This window comes from Rana temporaria, chromosome 1, assembly GCF_905171775.1.
Source record: "Rana temporaria chromosome 1, aRanTem1.1, whole genome shotgun sequence".
NCBI lineage: Eukaryota > Metazoa > Chordata > Amphibia > Anura > Ranidae > Rana > Rana temporaria.
Genome location: NC_053489.1, coordinates 329546080 through 329570646, shown reverse-complemented (window position 1 = coordinate 329570646; position 24567 = coordinate 329546080).

The following is a 24567-nucleotide window of genomic DNA, read 5'->3' as shown; positions in this document are numbered from 1 at the left end:
ACATCTTTTTAGTTGGAGAAGAGCTCTAGGGCCAAAAGTATTGCTCTTGCTCCAACGTTCGCAGCGATACCTCACATGTGTGGTTTGAACACCGTTTTCATATGTGGGCGGGACTTACGTGTGCGGTCGCTTCTGTATATGAGCACGCAGGAACAGGGGCGCTTTAAAAAAAAAAAAAAATTTATTGTTCATTTCACTTTATTTATTTTAGTTTGATACGTTTTTCCCCAAAAATAAATGTTTTGATCACTTTTATTCCTATTACAAGGAATGTAAACATCCCTTGTAATAGGAATATAGCATGACAGGTCCTCTTTACAGTGATATGTGGGGTCAATAAGACCCCACATCTCACCTCTAGGCTGGGAAGCCTGAAAAAATAAATAAAAAAAAAACGATCCTGGTTTCGATCGTAGCGGTGAGTCAGAAGAGGCACCAGAGGGAGAAGGGAGGGGAGACGTCCCCTTTCGCCTCCCGTAAGAACGATCAAGAGGCGGAACAGCCGACATGATTGTTCTTACAGTGTAGGGAATCGCCGGCTGAAAAAAATGATATCTGAATGATGCCTGTAGCTGCAGGCATCATTCAGATATCCCTGCACAAAGTCAAGGACGTCATGACGGCCGGCGGGCGGGAAGTGGTTAAAACGCATTTTTTTCCCAGAGTATTTTCTGGGTACTGCAGAGTATTAGCCGGGGTATTGCAGAGTATTGGTGTTGGGGTATTGCAGAGTATTGGTGTTGGGGAATTGCAGAGTATTGGTGCGGGGGTATTGCTGAGTATTGGTGCGGGGGTATTGCAGAGTATTGGTGCTGGGGTATTGCAGAGTATTGGTGCGGGGGTATTGCAGAGTATTGGTGCGGGGGTATTGCAGAGTATTGGTGCGGGGGTATTGCAGAGTATTGGTGCGGGGGTATTGCAGAGTATTGGTGCTGGGGTATTGCAGAGTATTGGTGCGGGGGTATTGCAGAGTATTGGTGCGGGGGTATTGCAGAGTATTGGTGCGGGGGTATTGCAGAGTATTGGTGCGGGGGTATTGCAGAGTAATTGCGCAGAGTAATTGTGCAGGGGTATTGCAGAGTATTGCCGGGGAGTAATGCAGAGTATTGCCGGGGAGTAATGCAGAGTATTGCCGGGGAGTAATGCAGAGTATTGGTGCGGGGGTATTGCAGAGTATTGGTGCGGGGGTATTGCAGAGTATTGCCGGGGAGTAATGCAGAGTATTGCGCAGGGGGGTATGCAGAGTATTGCGCAGGGGGGTATGCAGAGTATTGCGCAGGGGGGTATGCAGAGTATTGCGCAGGGGGTGGTATGCAGAGTATTGCGCAGGGGAGGTATGCAGAGTATTGCGCAGGGGGGTATGCAGAGTATTGCGCAGGGGGGGTATGCAGAGTATTTCGCAGGGGGGGGTATGCAGAGTATTTCGCAGGTGGGGGGTATGCAGAGTATTTCGTAGGGGGGGGTATGCAGAGTATTGCGCAGGGGGATATGCAGAGTATTGCGCAGGGGGGTATGCAGAGTATTGCGCAGGGGGGGTATGCAGAGTATTGCGCAGGGGGGTATGCAGAGTATTGCGCAGGGGGGTATGCAGAGTATTGCGCAGGGGGGTATGCAGAGTATTGCCGGGGGTATGCAGAGTATTGTAGGGGGGGTATTGCAGAGTGTATTGCACAGTATTGCAGAGTGTATTGCACAGTATTGCAGGGGGTTTCAGGGATGGCTGAGCAGGGATGGATGGATCTGTTACTGCAATAGTCACAGATCCATCCACAGCGCTGCTGACACCCGCGCTCCCCCCTCTCACACTGTACCGCTCGGTACAGAGAGAGGAGGGAGGAACCGGCGTCATCAAAAGACGCCGGTTTGTTTACATGTGATCGCTCCGTCATTGGACGGAGCGATCACATGGTAAACGGGCGCTATCAGCGGCCGTTTACCGCGATTCGTGATCGGCCGGGTCCTCTGGACCCGGCGGTCACGGATGTTCCCGTGTGCGCGTCCCAGGGGACGCGCGGGAGACGGACTCTGGGAGGACGTACATTGACGCCCTCCTAGAGTTAACCACCCGCCCTGTAGACGTATATTGTCTATAGGGCGGTTACCAAGTGGTTAAAATACCCAAATAAAAAATGCACTTCCTATCCTACTGCAGAAACGCCGGCTTTTGTAACCAGAGAAAGTTCTGTAATTTACAGAAACTGACTATTTTCCAAGGGTAGTAAGATCTGAGCAATAAGCAGTTTCTGTGATATTGTGATCTTGTTTTTCAGCTGTACCGAAGTATGGTACATCTTGCTGATTGCAGCCTCTATAGCAATCCTTGCTTGGTTCAAACAGATCCTACTATATGGTAATCACACCTATCACTGCCAAACTAGCAGTGTTTCCAATGACTCACTTGCTGCTGTCCACCATTGAATTGTAGTTTAATCTACTTCATCTCCATGTGGAATAGTCCTCTATGAACTGGTGATAGAATTTGACTGGAATTGTACCTAGCTTCACAGATTTGTTTGCGGTTATATTATCTTCAATCCAGCCCTGTGATATTTCTTACCATGCCCCAGTTCTTTGATTCCTGCAGGTGTATGTAAGCTGTGTGTATGGCTGTGGTGGCCACCTGTCCTTGTTTAGACTAACGTCTAATTTTACTAGTGCTGTGGAGATACTGGCACTTTTGTGTTATTTAATGTGTTTTTATGTTGATAATTAATAAATTGCAGTCATATTTATCCGTATTCCTTTCTGACCAATTCTTTCTCTCTCATTTTTTGATATGCAGTATTAATTTAGAGGAATGCAGATAGTAGTATTTAATATTATATCTATCACTACTATCAAATCGGATAATATGATTTGGTTAGTGTGACTAATGCAGGATTGCTTTTTGTCACCTACCTCTGACTGCATTGGATGACTCATCCAATGCCTATATTTTCGTGAAATATTTTGTCTGTATGTGTGTGTATATATATATATATATATATATATATATATATATATATATATATGGGGAGAGAGAGAGAGAGAGAGATGTTGACAACTTGAAAGAAGTTTGTTTGAAATGTTTGGAATATATATATATATATATATATATATATATATATATATATATATATATAGTTTTAGTGTGTTTGTAGCGAATATATTGGTATGAGAAACATTTGCGCAAATACAGTGGGGTCTAAAAAATCAGTAGCACCTTCTTTTTATTCTAGAGGTCATATGCTTTTAGAAAATATAAGGTTTTGGGGGTCTTTCACAAATTCTGAAATCTGTAAGGGAAAAATTAAAACCTTCAGGATTTTTGGAGAAATCTGGATATTTATAGCCAGATTCACGTAGGAGGGTGCATCTTTAGTTTGGCGTAGCGCATCCTATTTGCACTACGCCGACGTAAAATAGTGTGGCAAGGCCAGTATTCACAAAGCACTTGCTCCGTAAGTTATGTCGGTGTAGCACAAATGGGCCGGCGTAACCCCGCCTAATTCAAATTAGGCATGTAGTGGGCGGGCTACATTTAAATTAACCGTGACCCCACGTAAATGAAGGCCATTCGTGCGGCGCATGCGCGTGCATGCTCAGAATCACGTCGCAAATACACAATGCTTTCGACGTGAACGCAACCTACGCCCAGCCCCATTCACGTACGCTTACGCAAACGACGTAAAATACGACGGCTGTTCCATCGTCCATACCTTGCATGGGCTGCGCCATCTTTTTGGTGGTTTATCTTTACGCCGGAAAAATGCCTTACGTAAACGGTGTATCTTACTGCGACGGGCGTACGTACGTTCGTGAATCGGCATATCTTGCTCATTTACATATTAGACGCGTAAATCCACGTACACGCCCCTAGCGGCCAGCGTAAATATGCACATAAGATACGACGGCGTAGGAGACTTACGTCGGTCGTATCTTGGCCAAATTTAAGCGTATCTGATTTCCAGAATACGCTTAAATATACAACGGCGCTCATTCGGACTTACGACGGCGTATCTACTGATACGCCGTCGTAAGTCTACCTGAATCCGGCTATTACACTTTTGCGCATTATCAATTTTCACCATTTTCACCAAAAAGGCCCAATTTAACCACTTAAGGACCCCCTACCGACAATATACGTCAGCAGAATGGCATGGCTGGGCACAATCACGTACCTGTACGTGTCTCTTTAAGCCTAGCCGTGGGGTCATGAGCCCGCCGCTGGCGGCGGCTGGCTTGTGACCCGGTCCAAAGCTCCGTTACCGCCCCCCGCGGGACCCGGAGACCCGATCGCCGCCGGTGTCCCGCGAATGGTCACCGGAGCTGAAGAACTGGGAGAGGTGTATGTAAACACACCTTTCCCATTCTTCATTGTGGCAGTGTCAGTGATCGTCTGTTCCCTGATATAGGGAAAGACGATCACTGACATCACACGTCCAGCCCTGCCCCCCTACAGTTAGAAACACATATGGAGGTCAAACTTAACCCCTACAGTGCCTCCTAGTGGTTAACTCCTAAACTACTATTGTCATTTTCACAGTAAACAGTGCATTTTTTTGGTCCCAAAAATGTGTCAAAATTTTCCGATTTGTCCGCCATAATGTCACAGTCATGAAGAAAAAAAAAAAAAAAGATTGCTGATTAGTAGTAAAAAAAAAAAATATTGATAAAAATGCAATAAAACGATCCCATATTTTGTAAACGCTGTAAGTTTTGTGCAAACCAATCGATAAACGCTTATTGCAATTTTTTTTGCAAAAATAGGTAGAAGAATACATATTGGCCTAAACTGAGAAAAAAAAAACGTTTTTTTTAAATATATTTTTGGGGGATATTATAGCAAAAAGGAAAAAATATTGATTTTTTTTCAAAATTGTCACTGTATTTTTGTTTATAGCGCAAAAAATCAAAACTGCAGAGGTGATCAAATATCACCAAAGGAAAGCTCTATTTGTGGGAAAAAAGGTCGCCAATTTTGTTTGGGAGCCACGTTGCACGACCGTTCAATTGCCAGTTAAAGCGACGCAGTGCCAAATCGCAAAAAGGGGCAAGGTCCTTAACCGGCATAATAGTCCAGGTCTTAAGTGGTTAAAAGTTACAACAATTGGGGGGGCGTGGTTACCGCGCTGCTACATGGAGGCTTGGGCCCGTAGCTCCTCCAGAGAACCGGGGACAGCAGCGATCAGCCTCGATCGTCCACAACAGCAAATGGCTCTGAGGGGTTAGAGCCCTCCAGGATGGCTAAGAAGAAAAAAGACTCCACCAGCGTTAGAAAACTCCCGCACTTCTTCCTCCCGACGGAGCAGTCACAGAGCCAAGATGGCGCCGGTGGCTGTTCACCCGCCTTGTCTGATGATCCCGCTCCACGCAGAGCCCTGCATTAGTGGGAGCCTCTAAAGTGTCTCAGCCCAGTTCACCAGCGGCATCAACCCATCTATGCAGAGTCCTGCTAAATCTAAGCCCAGGCTGTCAGCTGATTCTTCCCCTATAGAGGTAAGTCTTGGCTGTAATTCTGCAGACACTACTAGAGAGCTCTCTGACACATTCAGCTCTTATCCAGCCACAAACCAGCCTATATCTGAATCTACATTAAAAGACATGCTGGGCTCTCTCCGGGCATCGCTGCAGGCTGATATGATGCAATGTGTTACTACCTTTAAAAACTGAAGTGCAAGAACTCGGGGGAAGAGTGGACAAAATTGAAAATAAGATGGGTGAATTTGCGGCCTCCCATAATTCTTTGATAGATGCTCATAATGATCAGGATGATCAACTGGAAGCCCTCAGGGCCAAGGTTGTGGATATTGAGGACCGCTCACGACGAAATAACCTAAAACTAAGACCCTGAGACTGTTTTGAACACTCATCTGAATCAATATGCATGTGACCTGATTTGTGCGGTTTTGTCGGCCATTCCTGCTTCTGAAGTAGTAATTGACAGAATACACCAGTTACCAAAACCTTCTTATCTCTCTGATGATATCCCCAGAGACGTTATCATAAGGGTGCACTTTGACCATGTAAAAGACCAGCTTATGGCTAGTTTCCGTAAAAAAAATCAAGTTCCTGAGCAATTCTCTCGCCTTCAAGTGTATGCAGACCTCTCTCAGTATATGCTGAAGAAGAGGAAATCACTTCTGCCAATAACTAAAGCCCTCAGGAACCATGACATAATTTACCGCTGGGGCTACCCAACGAAGCTCACCATCACCCATAACAATATCACCTCAGTGATAACCTCACTTAACGAAGGTCTGGCATTGCTTCGCTCTTGGGATATCCTTCCTGAGCAGGAACCCTCATCCCGTTCTTCTCCTACCAAAGTCAACATTCAGGAGGATTGGCAGACCATCTCCTACAAGCGGAAATAAAAAGGATGTGCAACTTGATCGCCTCTGAGTTTTTGTCTATGCTACCTACAATGTTTGACCTCCCCGGTTCGCTGGAACACAGTGCCCACAATGTTCCCTCTACAACTGTGGTGCATTATCTTTGCACTCAAATTCCTCACCTATTTACTTACTAGTTTGCTTTTGATGTTTGGAAGTAGCGATGCATCTTTCTCCATTCTGTCCTCATGGTCCTTAAAGTGACATTGTTCAACATGCAGGGGCTCAACCATCTCGCCAAGAGAGCATCTCTTTGGAAGGAATCTCTCAAACTAGGGAGTGACTTAATTTGTGTACAAGAAACACATTTTAAAGAATCTGCTTCTCCGACTCTGAACCATAAACAATTTCTGCATATCTTCACTGCGTCCGCATCACAGAAGCGGAAGGGAGTTCTTATAGCAATCTGGAACTCTGTGGTGTTTTCTCTACATGATTCCATTTGTGATCCTGATGGTAGATAATTGATACTTTTGTGCGACATCATTTTACAATAGTGAGCGCTTACGCTCCTAATACGCACCAGCTTCGCTTTGCAAATAAACTGTTTTGCAAAGTTTCAAAACTTAGGAGGGGTCAGTTGGTGATATGCGGAGACTTTAATGTTACTGCGGATCCACATCTGGACCTTTCATCTAAGCCAAAACGCCTTCCCCTGGCACTTCAACCATTACTTCATAGAGAAGACCTGTATGATACTTGGAGGTGCCAGCATGCTGAAGAACGTGATTTTACTTTCCACTCTGTACGTCATAATTCATACTCTAGAATTGATATGATCTTAGTAGATAGGGTGCTATTGCAGGCTGTGTCTTCCTCTAGTGTCCATGATATTACATGGTCGGACCATGCTCCAGTTTCCATTTCGATCCTGGAGGAACACACACCCAGCTATGTCTGGAGAGTTAACTCACAACTTTTTAACTCCGATCAAAATGTTTTAGATATTAGTAAACATCTTCGAGAGTATTTTCAGTTGAATTCTCAGTCAGTTTCTGATCCTTTTGTTGTTTGGTGTGCTCATAAGGCCTTCATAAGGGGTATTCTTATACAGATGTGTTCACGAATTAAGAGGCAGAGGTCATTGCAGCTTGATAAACTATTGAAGGATATACGCATTCTTGAATCCGCAAATAAGGCAAACCCTACAAACTATTCATGCACAGCCCTATCCAAATTACGTACGGACCTTTTGCCTATTGTTGATAGAACAACACGATAAGTATCTTAAAGCCCTTAAATTAGCACAGTATTCTTTTGGTAATAAGGCAGGGAAATTCCTAGCTAACCATTTTAAAGCAAAAAAGCTCCAATCTAAAATTGAATACCTGACAGACCCACGCTCAAAACAAAAAATGATCAACCTGAAAGGCATTGCGGATGCCTTTGCATCCTACTATAGTTCTCTTTATAATTTGAAAGATGATCCTGGCACCCCACAACCGAACGACCATAATATACAATCTTTTTTGGCCTCTTTGCAACTCCCTACCCTTACGAGTGATCAGTTGCAAAAACTCAATGCGCCTATAAACCCCCAAGAGATCAGTAAAGCAATCCATTCCTTACCGGTGGGGAAATCTCCGGGGCCGGATGGTTTGTCAAATGACTACTTTAAGCGTTTTATATAAGTCCTTACCCCAAGCCTCTCCTCAATGTTTGCAGGCTGAAATGGCTTCGGCCTCATTCCCATCAGAAATGCTACAGGCATATATAGTGACTATACCGAAGCCAGGCAAGGATCCTTCCCAACCGGCTAATTATAGACCGATCTTGTTGTTAAATACGGATCTTAAATTATATGCGAAAATTATAGCTTACAGATTATCCCCTATTCTTCCAACCCTTATCAAGCCAGATCAGACTGGTTTATTCGCTGGACGCCAGGTGTCAGACGCTACCAGAAGGGTGTTGGGCATAATCCACCATGCCGGGGCAGGTCGGGTGCCTTCTCTGCTGCTTTCCCTGGACGCGGAGAAGGCATTCGACCGTATTCTTTGGCAATATATGTCCCACACTCTTCGAAAATTTGGATTTGAGGGTCCTATTCTATCTGCTATATTAGCATTGTATACTACTCCTTCCGCAAAAGTGTATACTTCCAATATTTTGGCCCAACCCTTTATAATTTCAAACGGAACCAGACAGGGCTGTCCTTTGTCCCCATCCAATTGAACCTTTAGCAGAAGCGGTAAGATCATCACCTCTAATTAACGGCTTTAAATTTCAAAAGGATCCCCATGTTATAAATTTGTTTGCAGACGATATTATAATTTTTCTAACAAATTCGGAAACCTCTTTAGCTGCAGCTCATGATATTCTTACAACTTTTAGCGCTTTGTCTTATTATAAGGTAACTTCACCAAGTCCCTAGTGTTAGATCTTGGCATAGATCCTGTTCTCCGAGAATAACTCCAGGCCTCCTATTCTTATACCTGGAGCACTGATGGGATACCTTACTTGGGTATTCGTTTAGTGTCAGACGTTACACGCCTGGTTGACATTAATTATTCACCTCTTACTGATAAACTAACTAATGATGCAAAGAGAATGTCCAAATGTGAACTCTCCTGGACAGGCCGTCTCGCTACTTTTAAAATGTTTATGTTACCCCAGATTTTATATCTCTTCAGAGCACTTCCCATACCTATCATAAAGCCGCACCTGATTGCGCTTAATAAGATTTTGAAAAGTTTTGTGTGGCAAAACATGAAACCCAGATGCTCGCATGTCCAGCTTTTGAAGCATAGATATGCTGGAGGTATGGGCATGATCGATATGCGTGACTATTGGGTAGCAACTCATTTGGCTCAGCTTAAAAGTTGGTTCTCGGCGTCATCTGATAAACTATGGATTGATGTTGTGCGGCATTGTAGCTCTACCCCTTCACTTAAAAATTTGTTAATAGCTGATGCTTGGAAGCCCAGAATATTAAGTCACCTACCTCTTCCTACCCAGGCTTCCTTAGAGGCATGGAGAACTCTTTGCTCTCTGAAACCTCCTCGGGAACAGGAGATGTCTGTCCCTATCCCAATTAGAGTCATGGAACTATTAATCCCAAACCTGTCCCTTCAAAAATGGGAAAAGAAAGGAATTTTGTCCCTTCAACAATTACTCAAGAATAACATTCTCAAGTCCTTTGGGCAGATTCAAACTGAATTCCATATTCCCGCTACAGACCATTATTTGTACCTCCAACTCTCTCACCTTTTAAACTCACTTACCTCTCCTGAAATAATTATACACAAACAGAGTTGGCATTTATTTGTATTTACCCCCCCCCCCCCCTATATCAAAACGTATTTCCCTGTTTTATAACTTGCTACAAAATAAACATATTTTCCATAAATCCAACCCTTATCTGAAATAGGAAGCGGATCTTGGGAACTCCTTTACCACCCACCAGTGACAATCGGCTTTCAAGTCCATCTACCAGGCCTCCAAATGTGCAAATCATTGGGATTTAGCTCACAAAATTGCTTTGAGATGGTATCTTACACCATACAGGGTCTCTAGATTTTTTATATCATATGCCCTGCTTTGCTGGAGAGGTTGTGGTGGGGTGGGTCAGCTCATGCACATTTTCTGATCGTGTAGATACCTGACCAGCTTTTGGAATAGAGTGTTTTGCACGATTTCTGAAATTACTGGGATCATCACTCCACCCTCTCCAGCTCGGGCGATTCTTAATATAGGCATAGACCTATTCCCTCCAGACTGCCGCAAAATTGTTACTCATATCCTGCTAGCTGCTAGGCTGCTAATTACTAGGAAATGGAAGTCTAATTTATCCCCTAATATATCAGAGCTGATAGATATGGTAAAACAAAATTTTTCTTTTGAAAATGTACTGTTATACAAACATGGTTCCAAACGACTATTTGACCATCATTGGCAATTATGGACTCTCTGGGTCAAGAATCGGTAATTACTGAAACTGCTGTTCTGTCATAAATCCCCTGCCTTTTGTTTAGTTTACCGGATCATATAGACTGACCGATCAAAAGTTTAATGACCCAAGTTTATTGTGTTAAACCCTTTTATTTATATTTTGTTATTGTCATTTTGTTCTTTTGCTCTTCTTTATTTTTCTGTCTTTCCTTTGCTCATAGTCCTGGTATTTTACCTGGTTGTCGCTGACTATGTTCTTTGTAACACGTATCATGCACACAGTATTGTTGAGATGTCTGATGTCTGTTGTTCTGCTTATTCACTGAGACATTCTATACAAATTTTTGTATGATGTAACACATGTTACTATTCTTTTCTTTAATAAAAATAATGAAAAAAAAAGTTACAAATATTTGTTATTTAATAACTCAATACAGGTTACGTTTTTATATTTAGTAGAAATTTTGTAAAATTTGCTGTGTATTTATCTGCTAATCATGATTTTAGTGGATTTTTCGCAAAATAAATACATTTGCACAAATATAGTGGGACCTTAGAAATCAGTAGAACCTTTTTTTATTCTACCGGTCATATGCTTTCACAAAATATATGGTTTGGGGGGTATTTTACAAACTCTGAAAGCTATAAATGAAAAATAAAAAAGCAAACAATTGCAAAAATTGTCTGGCCACCTAAGTGTACAAAATGGAGCACAGGGCCAGAACAAATACTTCTGTCCAGTCTTCTTAGGGAAAAAAAATGTAGTAACAACAAGTTGGGGAATCATATTGGTTCTATTAATGATGTTTCAATTTTAGGATTTTTGGAGACAGAGGTAGCAGATGAACTGGCTTTGTTAAAGTGGTAGTAAACTCTCCACCATAACATTATCCCATGTAAATCAGCATAAAAAACCCTATTGAACACTGCTTGTAGATATCTGCTTACTAGCTTAGTATTGCTGTAATCCTTTTTGTTTTTTAGAATGACGTCACTGGAGCGTGCCCAGATCTCCCCTGATTTACGGCACACTGTGCTTGCTTGTCTGTCTTTTATCAGGACTTCCTACAGAACAACACTGGAATCCCACAAGACTGCATAATCACTCAGAGCTTCCTCTTACACCCCATGTGACCATGTGACATCACATGGAGTGTAAACCTGGGCATCGGACTGAATTACTTAATTACTGCAGTCTTATCAGCTGAAGCTGATATGACTGACATAGGCAAAACACTAGATAATCGGCACAAGTAAATACTATGAAATAAAACAAGTTGGCTATGAGCAGTAACGTAGGGTTGCCATAAAAATGTTGGATTGAGAAGGAGGCTAGGTTAACAGTACAGGAAGTGCTCAATGTAAGGGCAGAAATACACTCTACTGTGGACTCAGAAAACAATGCTTAAGATGGCACTGCCTTACCCCTGGAAAACAAGTTTTTTTAAGTTTCTTTAAACTGTAAGTAATATGCGATTTGGGCTGGATTACAGTGGCTATAGTTTGATAATTACTTAATATAATTGACTAAATGAAAATAAGTGGTTACTTTCCAGAACCGATGCTATGTTAAATTTAGAGGGGGTCAGACAATTAGTTAACTCTGACCATGTTGATTTGTTCAAATGTGGGTCTCTGTCTCAGCTTTGGCTGTGCTGTAGGTCCATTCTGTTGTTTCTGGGGTGCTGATCTCACTCCAGGTTGGCAGGTGGCAGCAGTGGAGTCAAGAATTGGGTGCTCTTGCCCAGCAACCTATCAGGAGGGTTTGGCCTTGCTGTGCATGCTGGGAGAGAGTATTTATGAGGCAGACGCCATTTTCCTGGGTCTCTCCTCGTGTGGCACCCACCTTTAGGGTAGCCACTTTACGCCGCCCCGGAAAATGGCCTTCCGGGCCAAGGTTGCGCGTGCATCGCAAACATCCTGGTTTCGGACCACGTTGGCCCGGAGTAATTGATCTGCCGCTTGGGGACTCAGTAATCGACTGGGTCCCACCTGAGAAGGTCCTGGGCCGCCCTTCCAGTTACCAAGAGAGGCTGGTGTTCCGATAGGGGCCTGACTATCCATTGGGGACCCGGACACTGAAAGGCTGGATGTTGGCTGCCTGTCAGTCGGTACCCTAATTTGAAAATGAAGAAAAGATGATCCGCACTCCGGTCATTGCTCCTAAACAATTGACATATTTATTGACAAGCCACAGTAGACAAACGCAGTAGGACATTCCATTACTACAACTTTCACCAAACACCCCTAGACATCAGAGAAACACGAGGTAACATGCCGCCCAAAACAAACCAGCAGCTCCTTCGGGGGTAGTGCTACATAAGCATCTGAGTGGGAGAGTTTACTTCCTCTTTAAAGCCTAATAAAGCAATGGGCCCTGATGGTGGTATTCAGCCCGGGGTTCTAAGAGAACTTTGAGGCATAGTTGTTGGACCATTAATCTTTTCACTCAATCTCTTCTAGCAGAGAGATTGAGTAAAAAGCTAATATTGTACCTATCCACAAGAAGTGCAGCAAGGTAGAAGCTGGCAATTACAGGTCAATAAGTTTAAAGTGGTTGTACAAACACTTTATGCTACAGGTAAGCCTATATTAAGGCTTACCTGTAGCTACCCAGGATATATCCAAAAACCTGCACGGTTTAGGAGCTATCCCCTGTCCCCTGCATGTGCCGATGTCATTGCCACATGCACACTGGAGCAAACTGAAGCAATGGCACCTATGTGTTGTTGCTTTAGTCCCTGTGCCGCTAACGACCCCAGCGAGAGTGACGTCATCACGGCTCCGCCCAATCACAGCGCCGGAACCGCGATACCCGTAAGTAAGCCTCGGGAGAGATGTCGGAAGACGGGGACCGCTGCGGGGGCTTTGATCTGAGGTAAGCAATACATAATGAGCTAGTATGCTATGCATACTAGCTCATTATGCCTTTGTCTTGCAGGGTATTTTTTTATTTAGGTTTACACCCACTTTAACATGTTAGTTATAGCCAAGTTAATGGAATCACTGCTGAAAAGAAGGATTGTTGATCACTTAAAAATACACAACTTGCTGGACCCAAAGCATCATGTCTTTACTGAGGGGAGATCGTGTAAAGCCTCGTACACACAATCAGTCCATCCGATGAGAACAGTCTGAAGGACCGTTGTCATCAGTTAACCGATGAAGCTGACTGATGGTCCGTTGCGCCCACACACCATCGGTTAAATAACTGGTCGTGTCAGAACGCGGTGACGTAAAACACAACGACGTGCTGAAAAAAATGACGTTCAATGCTTCCAAGCATGCGTCGACTTGATTCTGAGCATGCATGGATTTTTAACCGATGGTCGTGCCTACTAACGATCGGTTTTGACCTATCGGTTAGGAATCCATCTGTTAAATTTAAAGCAAGTTGGCTTTTTTTTAACCGATGGTTAAATAACCTATGGGGCCCACACACGATTGGTTTTGACCGTTGTCCTCTGTTTAACCTATTGTGTGTACGAGGCCTCAGACTCATCTGCAAATTTTTTTTGACTATATTACAATTGTTTTGGACCAGGGTGGTGCTATGGTCATAGCAGATCTTGATTTCAGCAAGGTAGTTGTTACAGCTCCACATAATGATCCAATACAAAAGTTGTACAAGCTAGGACTTAACCATTCATAGTTTCTATATATGTATTTTATTTTTTTGATCCATACCATTTCTTATAGAGCTCACCTTTTACAAAAAAAAATATTTTCCAGGGATTCTTCCCAGGAAACGCCCTGCTTTAACCACTTGCGGCCCGCCATATAGCAAAATGACGTCGGCAAAGTGGTTTCAATATCCTGACTGGACATCATATGACGTCCTCTGGATATTGGGGCGCGCATCGCGGCGACCGTTGGAGACTCTTTACCACGTGATCAGCCGTGTCCAATGACGGCTGATCACGATGTAAACAGGAAAAGCCGGTAATCAGCTTTTCCTCACTCGCGTCTGTCAGACACGAGTAGAGGAGAGACGATCGGCTGCTCCTCTGACAGGGGGGGTTTGTGCTGATCGATTATGCAAATCAGAACTAAATAATGGATGCCAATCAGTGCCCACAATGGATGCCAATCAGTGCCCATAACGGGCATCACTGATTGGCATCCATTAGTAAAACACATTACAGTCTATCAGTGCCCATCCATGCCACCTATCAGTGCCCATCCATGCCGCCTATCAGTGCCCATCCATGCTGCCTATCAGTGCTGCCTATCAGTGCTGCCTATCAGTGCCCATCCGCGCTGCATATCGGTGCCACCTATCAGTGCCGCATATTAGTGCCCATCATCAGTGCCCATCAATGCCACCTCATCGGTGCCCATCAGTGCCCGTCAGTGCAGTACCATCAGTGCCCATCAGTGAAGTAGAAAATGTACTTATTTACAATGTTTTGTAACTGAAACAAAAAAAAATAACATATATTTTTTTCAATATTTCGGTCATTTAATTTTTTTTAGCAGAAAATAAAAATCCCAGTGGTGATCAAATGCCACCAAAAGAAAGCTCTATTTGTGGGAACAAAACAATAAAAATTTAGTTTGGGTACAGTGTAGCATGACCGTGCACTTGACATTCAAAAATGCAACAGTGCTGAAAGCTGAAAATTGGTCTGGGCTGGAAGATGTATAATGCCGCGTACACACGATAATTTTTCGGCATGAAAAAAAAACAATGTTTTTCGGCATGTAGAAAAAACAAGGTTTTTTCCAACTTCATCATTAAAACGACGTTGCCCACACACCATCGTTTTTAAAAGATGCTCTAGCAAAGCGCTGTGACGTACAACACATATAAAGGGGAAGTTCCATGCGAATGACGCCACCCTTGGAGCTGCTTTAGCTGATTCCGTGTTAGTAAAAGACGATTTGCGCTTTTCTGTCTGTTACAGCGCGATGAATGTGCTTACTCCATTATGAACGGTAGCTTTATCAGAACGAGCGCTCCCGTCTCATAACTTGCTTCTGAGCATGCGTGGGTTTTTAACGTCGTTTTAGCCCACACACAATCATTTTTTACAACCCGAAAAACAACATCGTTTAAAACGTCGTTAAAAAATGCAGCATGCCCAAAAAAAAATCTGTTTTTCAGAGGCCGAAAAATGATGTGAAGCCCACACAAGATCATTTTAAATGACATTTTTTAAAACGACATTTTTTTTATGCTGAAAAATGATCGTGTGTACGCGGCATAAGTGCCCTGTATGGAAGTGTTTTTTTTTGTTCTGTTTCGTATCGTTCCGTAGGTTCGTTTCCGTTAGTTTTTCGTAAGACGCCCGTTTTCCTGTTCGTTCCCGTTCGTTTTTCGTATGACGAGATTTTTTCGTATTCTGATCGTTTCGTATTTTCGTTACCGTTTTATTTTCGTACATGCGGGATGGTTCGTTATTCTGTTTAATTCATGTTCGTTACTTGTTAGACAATAATTTTCGTGAATTTTCGTCAATGATTTGCATTCTGTGTTTTGGATTCCTTTTTCTGTTCGTGTTTTCGGTCGTGTGTTCGTGTGGCATCTATGACAATTTGTTGTGGATGTCATGTGGGCATGCGACTGAAGATACAAACAGAAAAAGGATTTTCGTAATTTTGTACTTTCGTAAATATATTGCGGGATTCGCGGCACTTTCAACACGCGGCTCATCCATATTAACGATTGTTAAGCCCCATACACTTGGTCAGACTTTTTTAACAACAAACATAAAAACGATCGTTTTCTGTTCGTTCTCAGAAAATTTGTTCGTTTTTAAACTCCATCAGAAAACCATTTTTGGGTTCAAAAGTCTGGCCAACTGATCTCCCTTCAGATGAAAATCCACAGAAAAGTTTATTTGGCTTTACTGTACTACTCAGCACAAAAGAGAAGCTGCTTTACTAACTACACTCACTGCCCATTCAAAAAAACGAAAATTACATCTGTGGCAAGGGATTTGCATTCTGTGTTTTGGGTCCTTTTTCTTTTGGTGTTTTCGGTCGTGTGTTCGTGTGACATCTGTGGCAAAAGATTTGCATTCTGTTGAATCCAAAATACGAACAGAAAAAAGGAATTCAAAATACAGGATGCGGGTCTTTTGTTGTGGATGTCGTGTGAGCATATACGACTGAGGGTGCGAACAGAGAAGGGATTCAAACAAGATACAGAGTGCAAATCTTTTGTTGTGGATGTCGTGTGAACATACGGCTGAGGATACGAGCAGAGAGGGGATTCAAACAGGATACAGAATGCAAATCTTTTGTTGTGGATGTCGTGTGAACATACGGCTGAGGATACGAACAGAGAGGGGATTCAAACAAAATACAGAATGCAAATCTTTTGTTGTAGGTGTCATGTGGACATGCGGCTAAGGATACGAACAGAGAGGGGATTCAAACAGGATACAGAATGCAAATCTTTTGTTATAGATGTAATTTTCGTTCTTTTGCCGTTTTCGTTTTGTCGTATTTTCATCAGATCGTTCGTTCGTATTTGCGGTTGTTCGTTATGCGGCTCATTCGTAATCCCGTCGTTTTCGTATTTTGGTGCTTTAATTTTTTCGTATGTACACATTATTCTGCGGGTACGAAAATGAAAATTTTCGTACGAAAATAACATTCGTACGAACAGGAATGCACATATCTAATTCACATACATCGGCGCATATTTATGCCGGCATAGCGTATCTAATATACGTTACGCCGGCGCAGCGCACAGAGGCAAGCACTGGATTCACAAAGCACTCGCTCCCACTCGCTCTTAAAAATACGCTGGGTTTTCTTTGGCATAAGCCAGCGTAGGTGGAAGTGGGCGTGAGCCATGCTAATGAGGTGTGACCCCATGCAAATGATGGGCCAAGCACCATAGAAGTACTTAAAATGAACGGCACATGCACCGTCCCGTGGCCGCATCCCAGTGCGCATGCTCAGAATCACGTTGAAACAACTGCCTAAGATACGTCGAATCACTGCCTTTGACGTGAACGTCACCTACGCCTAGTCATATTCACGTACAACGTAAACGACAAAAGATAAGACGGCTTGTGTTCCCTGGTCCATACCTTTGCATGAGTTGCGCCTCCTATATGGGGAAAAACTTTACGCCGGATGTACGACTTATGTAAACCGCGTATATTATGCGCAACTACGTTTGTGAATCGGCGTATCTACCTCATATGAAAATCAATGGGAGCGGCAAATGCGCCCAGCGTAAATATGCGCCTACGATACGCCGGCGTAGGAAAGTTACGTCGGTCGTAGGAAGCCTATTTTCAGGCGTATCTAGTTTTGTGGGCACGGCGCACAGATACAACGGCGCACATTTACACTTACGTCGCGTATCTCAAGATACGTCGGCGTAAGTGCTTTGTGAATCCGGGCCCATGTTTTGTTAAATCATTTTTTATTTTTATTTTTATAAACCTGACATTCTTCTATGCCTTGATGTAGTTTTCCATTGGTTACCCTACAGATTGTTGATTTTTATTATTAAAATATTTGTTTTTTTTATAAATTCTTTCTGGCACTTTTGATTAAAAATTGGATTCTTTCTCTTGTATGTCATTTTTAACTGTTCTCCAGGGTTTACATGGACAGAAACCTGTCACATCCAATAATGTAATTTTATTGTTATCCAGTGGGTCTAGTACATTGTGGATTACCTTGGTTGGCATTTTCATATATTGTAACTCATTTGGGGTTTAGTGGGTAGTTTTGTCTTCAATATTCTGTCCCTCTGTAAAATCAGTCAGTGCCTTTTAATTGATTTCCCTATATCTTTATTTGTTATTGTATAGTCTGTAATAAAGAAAAAGTCAATAATGCATTATTTTAAATTGTCTTAGTGTAATGCAGTAATTTATCTCTATTCCTGTTCTACAGAGATTCTGTCTAGTTCCTTCCTGTTGTACCCTTTTGACATAAAATGATCCATTGTCATTTATACCATTATATATTGTGTAACAGACTTTTCTACTAGATCACCACTTGTTTTAATGACAGGTTTGCTGCCAATATCTGTATTATGGCCAGCTAGAGCCCGATATACTATAGGGAACACACCATATCCGGAACACTAAGGTTTAACCTTTTTTGTGGTCATTATGGATATTCTACATTGTTATTTTTTATTTTTTATAAGGGAAAGTTATTTTATGTTTCAAGATGCATCCATTGTTGCAGATCCTAGATATGGTTACACATGGGCTACGGCTCCTATCAAGATTTTATAGAGGTATTTTAACATATACAGGTGTTCTCATGCATTTTCTTATATGTGCGTTACATGCATTGTTTTGAGGAGTTAATTTTGAGGGAGGCTCTACCCCTTCCAGCTGGTTTTGATTTATGTTTAATTGTTTAATTGATTTTGTACCGCCATAGGTGGACCTTTTTTCACATGATAGTGTGTTTTAGTATATATGTCATTATAGTGTGAACCTTCTCTAGCCATGACTAAGCACTGACTGTAAGGCCCCGTACACACGATAGAATCCATCCGCAGATAAATCCCAGCAAATGGGTTTCTGCGGATAGATCCTATGGTGTGTACACGCCAGCGGATCTGTTTCCGCGGAGAAATCTCCTCTGGGATGGATTCCAGCAGATCGAATATTTGTTGTGCTGCACAACATATCCATCTGCTGGAATCCATTCCAACGGATGGATCCGCTCGTCTGTACAGACTTACCGGATCCATTCGTCCAAAGGGATTCCCCGCACGCGTCGTAATGATTTGACGCATGCGTGGAATTCCTTATATGACAGCGTCGCGCCCGTCGCCGCGTCATAATCGCGGCGACGGCGCGACACGTCATCGGCAGAGGATTTCCGCGCGGATTTCAATGCGATGGTGTGTACACTCCATCCCATCGAAATCAGCGGATATCTTTGAGAGGATTTATCCGTGGAAACGGTCCGCTGGACCGTATCTGCGGATAAATCCTCTCGTGTGTATGGGGCCTAAGTGCGAAACGCGTCGACCATACTGTATCTTGTTGGTTTGCAGTGACTGTTTGTGCAGTTGAAAAATAAAAAGACAACTTTTTTAAGTGATTTTGGAGTGCGGCTGTCCAGTTCTCGTCCATTTATTTGCTAAGAAATCGATCCGCTGGAATCCAGTCCAACAGATTGATCCGCTGGTCTGTACAGACTCACCGGATCAATCCGTCCGAATCCATCCCTCGCATGCGTCATAATGATTCGACGCATGCGTGGAAGTCCTTATATCACAGCGTCGCGCACGTCGCCCCGGCATCATCGCGGCGACAGCGCGACACGTCACCGCGGAGGGAATTCCGCGCGGATTTTGATCTCATGGTTAGTACAACCATGAGATCAAAATCCGCCAGAGGATTTATCCGTGGAAACGGACCTCCGGACTGTTTCCGCGGATCGATCCTCTCGTGTGTACTAGGCATCAGGCCCTGTACACACGGTCGGACAAAACCGATGAGAATGGTCCGACGGACCGTTTTCATCGGTTCACCGCTGAAGTGGCCTGATGGTCTGATGTGTGTACACACCATCAGTTCAAAATCCGATCGGGTCAGAACGCGGTGACATAAAACACACAACGTGGTGAAAAAAAACAAAGTTCAATGCTTCCAAGCATGTGTCGACTTGATTCTGAGCATGCGCAGGTTTTGAACCGATGCTTTTCTGTACTAACCATCGGTTTGGTCCGATTGGGCAGCGGTCCATCGGTTCGGTTTTGAAGCATGTTTTAAAATTTTGGACCGAAGGAAAACAGACCGATGGCCTATACTCATGGTCGGTTTGGTCCGATGAAACTGAACTTCGGTTCATTCTCATCGGTTTTGTCCGACCGTGTGTATGGGGCCTGAGTGTGCTCCCTGCCTTTACACAGAGATACTGCGCCCAGGGCAGGTTTTCCTTCTGCCCCTGCCTTGTAGCGGCCCTGTGTATAGCTACCGATTTATATATTAGTATGTAAAACATTTTTGTGTTTCCCTTCTATGCTTTGGGGATTTATCTGTGGTCTTTTAACACATTTTGAGTAATTGTTATAAAGACACCAGAAAAAGTCTAAGGCCTTGTACACACGATAGGATAGCCAGAGAACAACGGTCTGAAGGACCGTTTTCTTCAGTCAAAACTGATCGTGTGTAGGCCCCATAGGTTATTTAACCTTCAGTTAAAAAAATAGGAACTTGCTTTAAAATTTAACCGATGGACGCCTAACCGATCGGTCAAAACCGATCGTTAGTATGCAAAACCATTGGTTAAAAACCAGGGCATGCTTGGAAGCATTGAACTTCATTTTTTCAGCACGTCGTTGTGTTTTACATCACCGCGTTCTGACACGATCGGTTAGTTAACCTATGGTGTGTAGGTGTGACGGACCATCAGTCAGCTTCATCGGTCCTTCGGACTGTTCTCATCGGATGGACTGATCGTGTGTACGCGGCCTGAGTGTTACATTGCAAAACACTGGTGTAACTTTAGAGCACAGATGTAAAGCTGAAGTTGAATCTGTCTATATTTTGCATCATGTCTTCTCCTTTCCCTCTTCATCAACAAACTAAAGACATTTTAAATACCGTCTTTCCGTTTTCATTATATACCTTATTTTAGATCCAGTGATAACATCCTAGCTGATATGCAAGCTTATAGACCCAGTAATAACATCACATAGCTTCTCTTCGCCATGTAGGGAGATAATGGCAGGTGCAATTGCTGGCAGGGTGCTTCACAAATCTTAATTCAAACATCTCAGCACCCCTACAGTGCCTCAGTACTCATGATTTATGAGCCCTCAAGTAAGCTGGCACAAGAGCTTGCTCTTGTGAGGAGTTATGCAAATATTAAAATGCTTTCATGACTCTTAAAGCGGGAGTTCACCCATTTGTAAAAAAAAAAAATTTCTCCCCTTAGCTTCCTGCTCGTTCGGTCTAGGGGAATCGGCTATTTGTATTAAAATATGAGCAGTACTTACCCGTTTTCGAGCTGCATCTTCTTCCGTCGCTTCCGGGTATGGGTCTTCGGGAGCGGGAGTTCCTTTCTCGATTGACAGCCTTCCGAGAGGCTTCCGACGGTCGCATCCATCGCGTCACTCGTAGCCGAAAGAAGCCGAACGTCGGTGCGGCTCTATACTGCGCCTGCGCACCGACGTTCGGCTTCTTTCGGAAAATCGTGACGCGATGGATGCGACCGTCGGAAGCCTCTCGGAAGCCTGTCAATCAAGAAGGAACGCCCATTCCCGAAGCCCATACCCGGAAGCGACGGAGAGGATGCATCTCGTAAACGGGTAAGTACTGCACATATTTTAAAATAAATAGCCGATTCCCCTAGTAAAAACGAGCAGGAATCTAAGGGGGAAAAGTGCCCTCTAAGGGTGAACCCCCGCTTTAATGTATAAATAACTGAAATCCACTGAATAAAAGCAGTGGGAAAGGGGCAGTTAGACTGGGGGGAAAGACTATATGATGCTAGACATCCTCTGGCCAGGAAATTAAGTGGCTTCTATCTGACCTGCTTCAACTTCTAATAAATACTGTAAGAAGCCTAATGCCTCGTACACACGATCGGTTTTTCCATCGGAATAAACTCTGACAGGTTTTTCCGACGGAATTCCGCTCAAGCTGTCTTGCATACACACAGACACACCAAATTCCGACCGTCAAAAATACGGTGACGTACAACACTACGACGAGCCTAGAAAAATTAAGTTCAATGCTTCCGAGCATGCGTCAAATTGTTTCCGAGCATGCATGTTTTTTTCTCTGCCGGAATTCCATACAGACGAACGGAAAAAAAGAGAACATGTTCTCTTCCTAAGTCCGTCGGAATTTCCGATGGAAAAAGTCTGATGGGGCATACACAAGGTCGGAATATCCGATGAAAAAATTCCGTCTGATTTTTTTCATTGGAAATTCCAACCGTGTGTACACGACATAAAGTGTGCAGTGAAAGATCTAGCAATTTCAATACAGGAGAGGAGCTTGTACAACTGTGCAATACTGAAGATAGAGTTAGAGTTCAGCTTTAAAAAGTATTATTCTTTAACAATGAAGAAGAATTTGCTGAATACATTGCACATACAAGCTTAATTGAATGCTGTGAGCGATGATGTACAAACATAGTGTTAACCCTTTTGCATCCATCCAAAATAAGGCATATGGCAGAACAGGACCACGTGCAGCTGGAAGATCAGTAAGCATCAGGTGTATTCCATTCTGCTTTAAACTTGTGGTAGCTTAAGCGACCAAGAACATAAAACAGAATGGTTCCCAGATTCTTCTGAATATTTAATAGATGTAGTCATTGGCTGACTGATGCCACTTTTGCCTGCAGTGCACCTGCCCTGTATTCCTTAATCCCTGCTGTCTTAGCACTGCAGCAGCACTGAATATATGTCCTCCTCCTGAATATATGTCTCCTTCTAGCCTTGTGTACCACCTGCTCTCATTCCCTTCATTCGCTGCTGTTGTCCTCCCCCAGCCATTTTTCTTCACTGGTACTGCTGATCCTTGCATCATGCTGGTCTCGTTGGTGGTTTTTATGTTCATGATGATAGAGCAGAGTCTGTGATGTTCACCAACCTCCTTCACTTTCTGAATGAATATTGAAATACTAAGTATTTCCATGTTCAATCAGACTGAAGGAGGTGTATAAACATGATTGGCATGCTTACTATCTCTTTCAGTTTGTGAATGAACACAGAAAATCTCAGTACTGAGCACTTCTGTGTTTATTAGTAGGAGCAGGGCAGCAGGGGAGAAGACATTAAGGCCTCTGTGTCCTTGATCTTTTTCTCTATTACAAAGGGAAATATTAAGGGTCTGTTTAAAAGATAATTCTCCAAAGGTCCTGTCACAATTGGAATCTATGCTGTCACTTAGGCCCCATACACACGATAGAATTTATCCGTGAATACGGTCCAGCGGACCGTTTCCGCGGATAAATCCTCTCGTGGATTTCGGCGGATTTTCATGCGATGGTGTGTACACACCATCGCATTGAAATCCGCGCCGAAATCCTCTTGCGATGACGTGTCGCGCCGTCACCGCGATTATGACGCGGCGACGTGCGCGACGCTGTCATATAAGGAATTCCACGCATGCGTCAAATCATTACGACGCATGCGGGGGATCCCTTCGGACGGATGGATTCGGTGAGTCTGTACAGACCAGCGGATCCATCCGTGGGATCCGATTCCAGCGGATAGATATTCTGTGCATGTCGACAAATATTTATCTGCTGGAATTCGGAAATATCTGGAAATAAATATCCGCCGGAGTGTACACACCATAGAATCTATCCGCTGAAACCCATTCGATGGGATTTATCTGCGGATAGATTCTATGGTGTGTATGGGGCCTACGGGGTACCTAAAAAAAAAATCATAGCATTAACTAAATAAAGTTTTATGATTTAGACATAGTAGTCATTTTGTAAGTTCTGTTGTGTTTGTGTGCGCTGATAATGATTTTAGTGCATTTTAATCAAAAATATAATTTTTTTAATCTATCAGTTCTGTGATTTCAGAAAGGGTGGCTATTTACAAACTATGAAAGCTGTGGGTGAAAAATATAACAATAATAAAAAATAGAAAATATGAAAACTGGTCTGGCCACCTGTGGTAAAAAATCCTTGAGCTGTGCCAAGCCCTGGCAGCTTGTGATGGTCCCGATGTTCGAGTTGAACGTAAGTAGAACAAATGAACATATGGAGAGATTGCAGTGCATTGACAGCTGCTGATTTGCCAAAGCATGCACCTGACCTGTATGCTTTGGCCAATCACAGCGTGATGTGCTGTGAGAGCAATGATTGGCCAAAGGCAGGGTGCCTTTGGCCAATCATGGCTCAGGGGATAAAACAACGCCTCGCACTATATAAGGCTGATGTTTACAAGGTGTGTAGAATATATAATACAGCGGAGAGTATATAGTTCAGTCCGTGTAGTGTATATGTAATACAGTGGAGAGTATATAGTGCAGTCCGTGTAATATATATAATACAGTTCAGAGTATACTGTATAGTGCCATCAGTGTAGCATATATAATATAGTGGAGAGTATATAGTGCCATCAGTAAAGTTTATATAACACAGTGCAGAGTATATAATGCCATCAGTATAGTATATATAATACAGTGCAGAGTATATAATGCCATCAGTATAGTATATATAATACAGTGCAGAGTATATAATGCAGTCAATGTGTATATATAACACAGTGGAGAATATATAGTGCAGTCGGTGGAGTATATATAATTCAATGCAGGGTATATAGTGCAGTGCAGAGTATATAATACAGTGTATTGAAGTGGTTAATGTGAGCCCCTGTGACAGAATT